This window comes from Chrysochloris asiatica, unplaced genomic scaffold (genome assembly GCF_000296735.1).
Source record: "Chrysochloris asiatica unplaced genomic scaffold, ChrAsi1.0 scaffold00034, whole genome shotgun sequence".
Taxonomy (NCBI): Eukaryota; Metazoa; Chordata; class Mammalia; order Afrosoricida; family Chrysochloridae; genus Chrysochloris; species Chrysochloris asiatica.
The window spans coordinates 5820433-5833915 of record NW_006408552.1 but is presented as its reverse complement, the minus strand read 5'-3'; positions in this window follow the sequence as shown (position 1 = coordinate 5833915).

Sequence of the window (13483 nt, the reverse complement as noted above, 5' to 3'; positions counted from 1 at the left end):
TTCCCTTCGTATTCAATCCTATGGGCATCTGCAGAGGGGGTATTGCCTTGCCTCTGTTCCGGGTAGCCCTCTATTTAAATAGGTCCCTTAAAGGGGATGGTATAGAGAAATCACTTCCAAACTGCTTTCCTCAGTGGCTGAATAGGGGCCTGGCAGGTTCACTAGGTCAAGCTATACTTTTCCCTAATGGCAGCTGCTAGTGTACCAGGAGCTGTAATAAGACAATGCTACAATCAAAACTTATATTTCACAAAAAAGTAACCATTCCTCTCTTTGTATTCACATAGAGGCCTGCTTAGAACACTGCTTTCACCTAATACTTATCTGTAGTCATTTTTCCTCTACATGGCTTTTATATTAGCAGTATAAATGTATTATAGTACACATATGTGATATAAATTACATATTCTTAGAATTCCAGGTTGTTTTAAGTTTCTTAAACATAAATACAGGGCAAAAACATAGTAATTTTACAAACAAATAGACAATCTGATACAGTGGCTGTATAATTCAAGTTGTAAGATGGTATAATAATGTAAGGATCCATTCAAAGTTAATTTTTCCCATTATCTAGCTCATACCAAGCTGTATTACAGTAAAACACCATCACCTTTGGTGTTATAGGAAGGTACCCATACAGAAACCAGTTAGAATTATACCTTACAGCACTTTTGGGGTGGGGGTGGGGGATATTGAGGGCTATACTCCCATTTTAGATACAGAGATTAACCTTAACAGAATCAGAAGGGACACTTTTAGGAAATTACTTCCTGTCTACCATACCCCGATGTGCGCACCCAGAATACAGCAAGGGGATCTCAAAGTGAAGGCGATGGTGACTGCAGGAGACACAGAACCGAACACTCCCAAGAAAGGATTCTTGGCAGCGCTGCTTGGAGTGTTTGGTTACTATGCTCCTGGGCTCACCTGTCCAGGCGGCCAGCAGGCCTCTCATGGCGGCATGTGCACAACAGACAGATCGCATCCAGACCTTGCTGTTCCTCTTGTGAGAATTTTCAAGCATCTCTTAGTTTTGGAGAGTTTCGAACCAAGAGTCCACTCCGTGCTCCCTAAGCCATATGAGGTTCATCACCAGCCCAGAGCCAGACACACTCTCACCACACACTCCTGCACCCAAGACCTCCCTTTAAAATTCATTAACATACATTCTAAGACTGTTGGCTTACTAAGAGAATTCCCCACAGCACTTAAGTATAGGTAGTGTCCTTGATCGGTGTCGTGACAGACAAGGGAGGGTTTTGCTAAGTTGCCCCCCTGGCCACATCCCTCTCGGGAAGTTAGATGCATCTTACCTAAGGTGCACTCGAATTAATCCCAGGCCAGGTAACCTGCTCTCGAAGGTGACTCACCGTTACACCTATGACGTCGTCACGGAACAGCAGGTTAGGGCCCTCTCAGATCCCGTAGCCGGAGCTGTGGAACCGTACAGACCAGGTGTGACAAGGAACACTTCAGTTACATGTACACTTGCACTCAACCAGTCACATGAGTTTATGGCAGTTCCACCCCCCTTAGGGGAGCTCCTGACTGAGGTCTCTAGATGAGACCTTGGAAAGTGATTAGTCTTCCCTTCTATCCATAGGGTTTAACCTGGGCCCTGGGGCCTTACCTGTTCCAGAAGTCCTGGCTGGTTGGTTCTCTGGTTCACCCCTTCTTTTGAGTCCAGTAGGGAGAGGTAGGTGTGGCAGCTGGCTGTCCCCACTCGGAGGAGGACAGAAAATGTGGCGGTGGTGTGCCATCTTGTCCACCAAGGGGAGTTCACCACCAGCCACTCCCTGACTCCAAGTCGGTGGCTCAAGGGGCCAGTGAAGTTGGTGTCCTGGTCAGGGAACCAAATGTTACAGCAATTTTAGATCCAAGAGTGTTACAGCAGCTTTAGATCCGTTGTCAAAGAAACCAGGCCACTCGGAGAGTTAAAGCAAAGTTTCAGGTTTATTAAGCCGGCTGGCTCAAAGGAGCTAACTTCTCCAGATTCTGAGCCCTGAGTGTAGGTTCAATGCAGGCTTATATAGTGATAGAAATGGGGAGGGGCTAGGTTTTAGACCTGTTTGAGGACGGGGGGACATCAGAAGATTAGTCCTGCTCAGTAACCTGATGAACATTCTAGCTGGTCTCCTAGGCTGGGAGGGTTGGTCCCACTCAGTAACCTGATTAACATTCTAGCTGGTCTCCTGGGCTGGGAGGATTGGTCCCACTCAGTAACCTGATGAACATTCTAGCTGGTCTCCTGGGCTGGGAGGATTGGTGCCACTCAGTAACCTGATGAACATTCTAGCTTGTCTCCTGGGCTGGGAGGATTGGTCCCACTCAGTAACCTGATGAACATTCTAGCTGGTCTCCTGAGAGAGGAAGCACTAAGTTAATGTTTGTTCATCAAAACACTCCCCTCAACACACCCATATGTATATGTACACTCTCCTAAGTCCCAACACAACTCAATACACTCATGTATACACAAACACTCTAAGTCACAACACTTCTCTCACACACACAGCCACAGTGTTATACACACATAGATCCTCTGAAGTCAAAACACCTCTCTCCCCCTCACACCCTCCCTCCTTTCCACATCTCAAAAATGAGATTGAACAGCCCCAGCCTCTCCCAGCATTGAGACCAAGGTCAAGAGGAGTGAAGGAAAAGCAAAAACAGACACATGTCTCAGCAACTGTAAGCCCTGTGGTTTCCAGACAGCCCCATGGGGCCGATTTTTCCTATCCCAGCCCAGTTTTGTTTGTTTGATTTTCATTGTCTTTGTTCCTTTTTAAACCTGGAGCTTGGAGTAGCTTGTCCAGTGAAAGAGTCCAGTACTATTTACAAAATGCTAACTCTTCAATAGCCACAGAAAACTATGCATGGCTCAGAAAGTATACCCCACCTAACAAAATGACTGAGTGACAGACTAGGACCATTGAAGGCATAAAATACAATAAAGAGTTCAAGAATGAGGAAGTGGCAGGAAAAAAGAAACAAACAAATCAATAAACCGTGAGGAAAGTCTAGATGCCATTATTGATATGGTCATAAAACAATGCAAATTTCAAATGTCTTGAGTATAGGAAGATATAACGTAAATAATTTTTTGGCAATATTTTTTAAAATCCTGCTTAAATCAACAAAAATGAGGCAACAATGGAAGTGGAGGAAATAAAAGTGTGTTGAATGTTTCACCAATCCCAAGGAACATCAGCAGACAGTATTTTCTTTGTGACTTTGATGAGTACAGAAATACATGTTCCCAGCATAACCCTCATATCCAAGTCAAGCATTGTTATTGTGAGGTACCATCGAGTTGGTTCCTACTCATAGCGACCCTACCCACAACAGAACAAAACACTGCCCAGTCCTGCACCCTCCTCACAATCCTTGTGAGCCCCTCACTGCTGCCACTGTGCCAATCCATTTCCCTGGGGGGTCTTCTTTGTTTTTGCTTACCCCACAATTTACCAAGCATGATATCCTTCTCCAGGGACTGGTCCCTCCTGACAATATGTTTGAAGTATGAGACAGAAAAAGTCTCACCATCCTGGCTTTCAAGGTTACGCATTGGTATTGTTGTTAAGTGCCAATGAGTCAGTCCTGAACCATAGCAATCTTGTGCTGGGTTACTGAGGAGCAGCTGGTGAGCTTGAACTGCCGACTTTTCAGTTCAAAGCAACTTTGCAGTCCAGCGCATTAACCCACAATGTCACACCAGGACTCCAAAGTCAAGCACATTGTTGTTGTTTAGTGTTGTCAAGTTGGTTCCAACCCATAGTAACTCTGTATAGGGCTTCCAAGGAGCAGCTGGTGAGTTTGGACTGCTAACCTTGCAGTTCAAACTGACCTTGAAGTCCAGAACATTAAATTGTTGTTGTTGTTGTTAGGTGCCATCGAGTTGGTACTGACACATAGTGACCTTATGCACAGCAGAACGAAACACTGCCCGATCCTGGGCCAACCTCACTACTGTTGCCATGCTTGAGTCCATCGATGCTGCCACTTGGCCAATCCATCTCATTGGGGGTCTTCCTCTCCTTCTTTGACCCTCCACCTTACCAAACATGATATCCTTCTCCAGCAACTGGTCCCTCCTGACAATATGTCCAAAGTATGAGAGATGAAGTTTGGCCATCCTGGCCTCCAAGGAGCACTCTGGCTGCACTTCTTCCAAAATGAATCTATTGGTTCTTTTGGCAGCCCATGGCACTTTCAATATTCTCCTTCAACACCATTAAACAGATACCACCAAAAGAGAAAATTATAGACCAATGCCCCTCATGAATATAGAGGCAAAAATTCCAAACAAAATTCCAAGAGAATTCAACAGCATGTTAAAACCATAATGCATGCTGAGGAGGTGGACTTCATACCAGGGATGCATGGCTCGACAGCTTGGCTGGTGGCTGGAGGCTCTCTGTGTGGAAACAGGCAGAAGTCCAGCCTTGTTCCTCCTTTCTCTGCATCTGTATCCAGGTGAATAGGAACAACAAGCACTTGTTTGGTGCTATTAGCTGACATCAAGTCAGCCCCTTGACTCGTCACGACCCCTGCACAACCCCAATGATTAGGTGGGGAGCCATCTTAGTCTGGAAGCTCCATAGAAATCTGTTCAGCTTCGTGGCAATATACACACCTCCACTGCAAACCAGGTGCATTGGCTCGGAATCCAATCTGGGTCTTCTACACAAGGAAGGGAAGAGGTTGACCACTGAACCAAACAACCAAGCCAGTGCCTGCTGAGTTCATTCTCATGGTGACCCCGTGTGTGTCAGAGTAGAATTGTGCTTCATAAGGTTTTCAGTGGCTGGTTTTTCAGAAGTAGATTGTCTGGCCTTTCTTCCTTGGTATGGATTCAAACAGCCACCAACACTTTTATGTGTTGTTGTTAAGTGCCGTTGAGTCGGTTCCAACTCATAGCAACAGGCGCAGAAAGCCTCATCTTTCTCCCACAGAATGGCTGGTAGTTTCAAATAGCTGACCTGGAGGTTAGCAGCCTGACTCGTAACCACTACGCTACCAGAACTCTTTGATAGTCATATAGACCAATGAAATCAAATTGAGAGTCCAGAAATAAACCCACACATCCTTGGCCAATTGATTTTTGACAAGGGTCTTAAGTCCATTTGATAGGGAAAGAAGAGTCTCTTCAATAACTGGTTTGGGGACAACTGGATTTTCCATATGCAATAAAATGAAACAGCATCCTTCCTCACACCGTACACACAAACAAATTCAAAATGGATTAAGGACTTAAGTGGGCAAACTAAAGCCATAAAATTCATAGAAGAACAAGGAGAAGCAGTGCTGTGAGGCCTAGCTTTCAACAATGAATCATCTAATATACTAAAAATAAAAAAAGTCCAAACAGCAAAAGACAAAACAGATAAATGGAACGTCATAAATTTTTCAACTTTTGCTTGTTAGAAAACTTACCAAAAAAGTGATAAGACAAACTGCCAACTGGGAAAATATCTTTGGCAACCATATACCCAATAAGAAACAAATAACCAAAAAATATATCTAAAGCTTCAACTTAATAACAAACAGACAAAAAGAATCCAATGCTAAAATGGACAAAGGACTTGAATAGCCACTCTACCAAAGAAGACATTCAAACGGTCAGTAAACATGAAAAGATGCTCCAGGTCATTAGCCATCAGAAAGAGGTGTAAATCAAAACCACATGGATGGTTAACACAAAATAAACTCTTAAAAAACAGAAAATAACAAATGCTGGTCAGGATGTAGGAAAATTGGGACCCTTAACTATTGCTGGTGGGAATGCAAAACAGTACACCTGTTGTGGAAAACAGTATGTCAGATCCTCTAAAAACTAAAAATAAAACTACCATGTATACTCTGCATAGGGGTTCCAAGGAGCAACTGGTAAACATGAACAGTCAACCCTGTGGTTCAAACAGACTTTACAGTCCAGCTCATTAAACCCACATCACCACACCAGGCCCCAGCAATTCTACTCCTAGATAGATACCCAAAGGACTTGAAAGCAGAGACTCAAAAAGAGAGACTTGTACACCAATGTTCACTGCGGCATTATTCACAACAGGTTTGTTGTTGTTAAATGCCATAGAGTAGGTTCTGACCCATAGTGACCCTGAAAAGGGTTTCCGAGGCTGTAAATCTTTAGGGGAGCAGAAAGCCTCATCTTTCTCCTGTGGAACAGCTGCTAGTTTTGAACTGCTGACCTTGTGGTTCGCAGCCCTGTTCGTAACCACTACACTACCAGAGCTCTTTACACAACAGGTAGAAACCACCTAAAGACCCATCAACAGATGGATGGATAAACAAAACGTGATGCCAACAATGGAATACTACTCAGTCAGTAGGAGAAATTAAGTCTTTTTTTTGTTGTTGTTTTCTCAAGGCACATTTAATATCATGGGTGCAATACAAAAAAAGGCCCAAATACAATGAATGAACACACCTCCCATTCCCACCACCACACTGCTCTTTCAACACGTGCCTGTTGAATGGAATGGGGATTGAATCAATTTCACCATTGAGAAAAACAATGCCAGCGTCTCAACACAGCTAATACTCGTATACAATCCAGTTGTGGAGTGAATGTTTAGAATGCTTTGAACCATTCAAACCTGGATTTGATAACCACACTTCTGTGTTTGTACACTCTTCAGTAAGATTGTCTACAGCATTAGCGACCAACCCAAGAACACACCTTTGATTAAAACCATGGAGTGAAGAGTCAATCAAGTAACAGAGACCTCAATGAAATGTTTACGTATGTGAATTACTTGTACTGGCACCTATTACTTGGTTCTCTCATGACAATTAAAAGTTGTGGTTATTAACAAACCCTTTAGAGGCAAAATCACCTCATTCAAGTTTTGACCCAGAAGTACAACAACAATTCATCAAGTCCATTGGCAAAACTAATATACAGAATATTGTAAGTAACAGCAATGCATATTCCATTTTTATAGTTTACTGGAATTTTACATATCTAATTAATAATGTTTAAGGAGCTCTGGTAGCGTAGTGGTTACGAATAGGGCTGCGAACCTGAAAGTCAGCGGTTCGAAATTACCAGCCGCTCCACAGGAGAAAGTTGAGGCTTTCTACTCCCGTAAGGATTTACACCCTCGGAAACTCTGTACAGAGTCGCTATGGGTAGGAACCAACTCGACGGCACTTAACAACAACAATTAATAATGTTTAATCTCTAGGTTTGATGCAGTATGGATGGGACTAGAAGCCATCATTCTGAGTGAAATAAGCCAATCACGGAAGGATAAATATTGTAAGACCTCACTTATATAAAAAACAAACAAGGCAAATATACAGAAACCAAGGTTTATTAGTGGTTACCAGGACTAGCAAGGAGGGGAAGAAAGGGATAATGGTGATGGAAAAAATCACACTGATCCAAGATAGGGTTGCACAGCTAATTATTGTCATTGTTGGCAATAAGTATACACCTGTACAAAGTTAAATTGGCAAAAAAAATTATGTGATAAATCATATTTACAATAAATAACAAAAGCAAAATAACAAAAAATCATAGTAGTTGAGGCTGCTTATGTATAGCCAAGAACCTCATGGGATTTGGTTTCTTGGTTTGGAGGTTTAGGGTCATGGTTTCATGAGACATCCCAGTTAACTAACGTATTTTGTGTTTCTGTTCTCCCTCCTACTTGTAGTATCTGAGGTCTTAAAAGCTTGTAAGCTGTCATCCAAGACACACCAATTGGTCTCTCTTCACCTGGAAGAACAGAGAATGAAGAAGAGTCAGGAAGAGGAGGAGGAGATGGAATGTGAGGCTAATTGTCTCCGTGAACAACGGCCTCCTTTGCCATGAGCCCAGAAGAACTAGATGGTGTACAGCTACTATGACTGAGCATGCTGGTCATATGACTGAGCATAGCAGAATCCTAGTCAAAAGAGGGGAAAATACAGTACAGAATTTCAAACTCTCATGGAATCCAGACTGTTTGGAGCCATGAAGGCTTGAAGAACCCATGAAACTATTGCCCTGAAATAATCTTTGAACCTTAAACCAAAAATGCGCCCTGACATCATCTAAAAACTGAATCAGAAAAAAAGGAAAGAATTGATTTTACGTACATCAAGCTTTCCACTATGTAGCAATCCTCCTTTGGATTGTGAACTATTGTTTGTCTTGTAAATCCTTTCCCCTATAGAGCAGACTGTATATAAGGTAAACATCAAGGAGGAAAGATTTTCTGGCTTCTTATTTTTTATATACATTTGATTTAAAGAGCCAAAGGTGAAAAATAAACCTTGTAGAATTGCAAGGGAAAGAGGGGAAACATCAAACCATGTATTAGAATTTTTATTCATTGTCTGAAATTTCTTAACACGGTTTAACGCTACTTTAAAAGTGTTCTGCATGTCTACAGAAAGAAGGATTTTTTAATAAACGAATTCCATGGCAGAAAAGAAACAAAACAGAATCATAGTTTAGCTTAACTAGTAAATAAAAAAGGTCTGTTTTATCATGCTGCTCCTTTCAGAACGATCTCTATAGGATCAAATTAACAACAGCAACTTGGAAAGTTAGATAGGAGCCTCCAGAGGCAGAGAATGTTTATGTTAATGGACGAGAAACAACTTGGAAAGGGAGGGTGAAGAACAACTAATTCATATAATACACCAGGATCACTCAATTATACACGTAGAAACTGTGAAACCCTGTACGTTTTGCTATGTGTATTCTCAACAACACAATAAAGTGGGGGGAAAGGAGAGGTTAGATTAGGAGAAGGAGGTTTGAGATGTGTGGGGGCAGGAGACTGTGTGGATAGTTTGACAGCACTTTTCTCCTTGGGGGCATGTAAATCTGTCCTAGAAGTCTCTGCTGTGCCTTTAGATATAAATGAGAGCTGCAGATGCTCCAGACACAGCAGACCCTCAAGGCTCTTATTTGGAAATGACCTTCCTTCTGTCATTTTTTTTTTTGTTGTTCTGTCTTACTTTAACATTTTCTTCTTATGACGTGTCTATGATTTGCTTTCAAACATTCCGGCCAAGAACAAAAGACGAGAGGAGCAGATGAGAGGAAACAAGACCAGCAAAATGTTGATTATGGTTGGAGCGGACTAGGAGTCCATGGGGATTCACTGTACTCTTCTTCTTGCTTGTTTGAGTGTTTGAAATGAAAAGTTAATTCTCTTTCCTTTTTGCTTCACTGGGAAGGGAAAAAACATGTTCCATTTTAAATGTTGCTGTTAGATGCTGTCAAGTCAGTTCCGACTCATAGCAACCCAATGCATAAGGGAACAAAACACTGCCCGGTCCTGTGCCATCCTCACAATGGTTGTTACACTTGAGCTCATTGCTGCTGCCACTGAGCCAATCTATCTCATTGGGGGGTCTCCCTGTTTTTAGTTGGCTTTAGGAGTCCTGGTGTGGTGCTGTGGGTTAATGTACCAGACTGCAAAGCTGTTTGAACTGCAAAGTCAGCAGTTCAAGTTCACCAGCTGCTCCTCAGAAACCCTATACAGGGTGACTATGGGTCGGAAACCAACTCGATAGCACTTCACAACAACAACAACCAAGCATGATGTCCTTCTCCAGGGACTGGTCCCTCCTGATATATATGTCCAAAATATGAGAGACAAAGTCTAGCCATCCTGGATTTCAAGGAGCACTCTGGCTGTACCTCTTCCAACACAGATTTATTTGTTCTTTTGGCAATCGATGGTATTTTAATATTCTTCTCCAACACTATATACTCAAATGTATCAATTCTTCTACAGTCTTCCTTATTCACTGTCCAGCTTTCACATGCATAAACATTAGAATGTACAAGTGAAAATAATATAACGTGTGTGTAGAGGTGTTGACCTTTCCCTTGGAGCAGATGGTACTCTGGACCACCCAGATTTAGTTTGCTGAATAAATTGAAGGGAGAAGGGTGCTTGAAAAAGTACATGGAAACATGAAATTTTTTAAATAATGAAATTTTTCCATGAAGTTTTTGAAGCCCCGTAGAATATTAAAAATGCCTGGGCTGGCTACCAAGAGAACCAACAGATCTGTGTTGGAAGAAGTGCAGCCAGAGTGCTCCTTAGAGGCCATGATGGCCAAACTTCATCTCTCATACTTTGGACATATTGTCATGTTGCTGGGGAAGGATATCATGTTTGGTAAGGTGGAGGGTCAGAGAAAAAGAGGAAGACCCCCAGTGAGATGGATTGGCACAGTGGTAGTAGCATCAATGGGCTCAAGCGTGGCAACAATTGTGAGGTTGGTTCAGGACCAGGCAGTGTTTCATTCTGTTGCGCATAGGGTTGTTATGAGTCAGTACCAACTCGATGGCACCTAATAACAACAAAAGTATATGGTCAAACATACTGATTCTAAGCTAACACATTTCAGCCCTAGAATAATGCAGGTTATGACTGAGCAGTATGAATTAATAAACACAATGATAGGCAATCTCTCAGAAGGTATAATGCACCAGCAATTATATTATCAATATGCACAACTCTGTGTATATACCACATGGCTCAAAATTCCATCCTTGAGTGTAACGAAAAGATGGGAGCTGTTAATCTGTCATTTCAGGAACAGAGGGTCCTAGGACCACCAAGAGGGAAGAACATGAGAGGAGTGTGGGATGCTGACCAGAAAAGTGGCACTAGCAGAGATGGTAGCAGAGGCGAAGGCATAGGGAGACAGAGCTGAAGAGGACTACAGGCCCGTGGACTGAGAAAGGCAGTGTACCTGCGGGCAGGAGGCTGGCTTGCAAGATGTGCCCTTTGGATAGTTAAACGAATATGTATTTTCAATGTAGTTTGTGTACATCCAAAAAAAGAGTAATAGAGGTAAATACTGTTAGCTGATGGTGCATAAGCATTGCAGTGATTTGCTAAACTGTAAAACTGATGATCTGCTCTGTAAACCTTCACTCAATTCACAATAAAAGCTTTTTTTAAAAAATTATATCCTTGATTTTTATACTTAATTTTTATCTCAAATTGGTTGTTTAAAAAATGGGCCATTACACGCCTGGCTGGAGTCCTGGTATGGCACTGAAGGATAAGCACTGGACTGCTAGTCACAAGTTCAATGGTTCAAACCCACCAGCTGCTCCTTGGAAAACCCTACATGGGGCTGCTATGAGTCGGAACTGACACATAGGCATTTAACAACAACACACGCTCTGCAAGGTGCATATGATAAACACACTTGGCTGCTAATCGAAACATTAGAGGTTTGAGTCCACCCAGAGGTACCTTGGAAGAACGGCCTGGTGGTCTACTTCTAAAAAACCAGCCATTGAAACTTCCATGTTCTACCCTGGCACACATGTAGTCACCAAGAGTCCAGTTGTTTCCATGGCAACCAGTTTGCATACATGAGATGCTAAGATCCACCACTGCCCCCAAATAGATCTTGGTGTGTTAATGCCCAGAAACAATCAGAGTACTTATGGTTCTATAGACTGTGCCTCAAAGATGAAAAGGGCCCACAATTTGGGTTACAAACATTTTCTCTTCTTTTTTTTTAAGTGCCAGCTATCTCAAGCAAAAAGTCAAGCTAACCTACCCCCTCTTTATACAGGGTTGACAGGGATGGGTAACTTAGACATTAGCTACCCAAAATGGAGGGGACAAGAAAGGCACAAAGTGATTGGCTTACAAGTTTTCAAGACAGAGCTTAGTTTCAGAGGGCGTGGGGGAAGATAGAATCTCCACTGAGTGATTTCCAACCTGTCTAGATGGGACTGGTGAAAAGAGATGGGGATAAGACTCTTGTAGTTCAATAGTGAATAATTCCTCTCAGAACTGATTGTAAGTGTTGCAAATGTAAAGGTAGATGTTTTGTAACAAAAGGAGGAGAATGGTTGATCTTGCAATTCAGGAGTGGAGGACACTGGGACCATCAAGGGAGAAGAGTGGCATGCACAACCCTACACAGAGAAGCAGCGATGCCAGAGATGGAGGCAGAAACGATGATATGGAGTGGCTGGGGACTCTAGACTCAAGGAGGGAGAGGGGCTGTGTGCTGGCGGCCAGGGGGTTGGCACACAGGGTATACCCTTTGGCTATTTGAATGGTTATATATTCCTGAGTGCTTCGGTGTACATCAAAAAAAAAAAAAACCACACACTGATGGATTGGAAGTAAATGCTGTTGAACGATGATGCATGGAGGAGGTTGAAATCATTGCAATGAAACAAAATATGACAGGATAAATGTAAAGCTGATGCTGACCCCTGTAAGCTATCACTCAATTCACAATAAAAACTTCTTTAAAAAAATAACAGTTCAAGTCAAATGGGACACATGCCCGTGGACTTGGAATGACAATGGGCCATGGTAAAGCCTGTCTGTACCCCTAACAGGTGCTGAGAAGTATGTCACCCTGATGCATATGCTATGAACCCTGTAAACTTCAGTAGCTGAGGTTTAATGCCATGCAGGTTTTTAGACATGTGAGTTAGCATCAGTTAGTTGAATAGAAATAAAAGAAAAGTCCTTTGAGGTACAAGGGGTGGGGTGGGGGTGGGGGGCTTTAAAAAGTTCATGAAAAAAATAGAATGAAAAGATAATGCAATGTTCCCAAAAATTTTTTGAAGCGCCCTCATGTAAAACGTAAACATTTCTGTTTTAGTTCTCTAGCGATGCTTTAACAGACATATCACAAGGGTGTGGCTTTAACAAACAGAAATTTATTCTCTCAGTTTAGGAGGCTAGAAGTGCAAATTCAGAGTGCAGGCTTTAGGGCAGGGGTGGAAAATGTCAGGCCCGCGCTGTGTAAGTCTCATAAAATCATTTGGTCTGGCCCTGCCAAGGCAACCATAGTTCCAGCCATCACATTTGTTGTTGTTGTTGTTGTTAAGTGCCATCAAGTTGTTTCTGACCCATAGCAACTTTGTATAGGATTCCCAAGGAGCAGCTGGTGAGCTTTTAAACCACCGACCTTGCGGTTCCAACAACTTTACAGTCCAGCGCACTCCACAGCACCATGCCAGAGCATCTTGATGAAATACAGCAGGCTAAAATTTAAATTAATAATTTTGTATGGCCCGTTAATGATATTATAAATTTTAGCAGACAAAAGGTTCCCTATGAGTCAAAACCGGCTCCACAGCACATAACCATCACCATCACCACCACCCTGATCTAGAGAAAGATTTTCTCTCAATGAGTCTCCTGATTCTAGAAAGTTCCCAGCACAGGGATTCTGGGTCCAAAGGATATGCTCCACTTTTGTTTATTGGTTGTAGTAGAACTCTCTAGTCACTTCTTTCTCCTGTTATCTCTCATAAGCTAGAAGGTGTTGTAGGCCACACTATTAGGAAATTTCCCTTATATGGAATCAGGGCTGTGATGGATTAAGGGTGTTGCATTCCATTTCGTCTTAGAACTGATTGGCTGATCACATCCTGGGGGATGATTACATCATCACGTAGCTGCCAAACCACTGAGAAGCATTTATTATTGTTGTTTAGTGCCCCTCAACTAGTAGC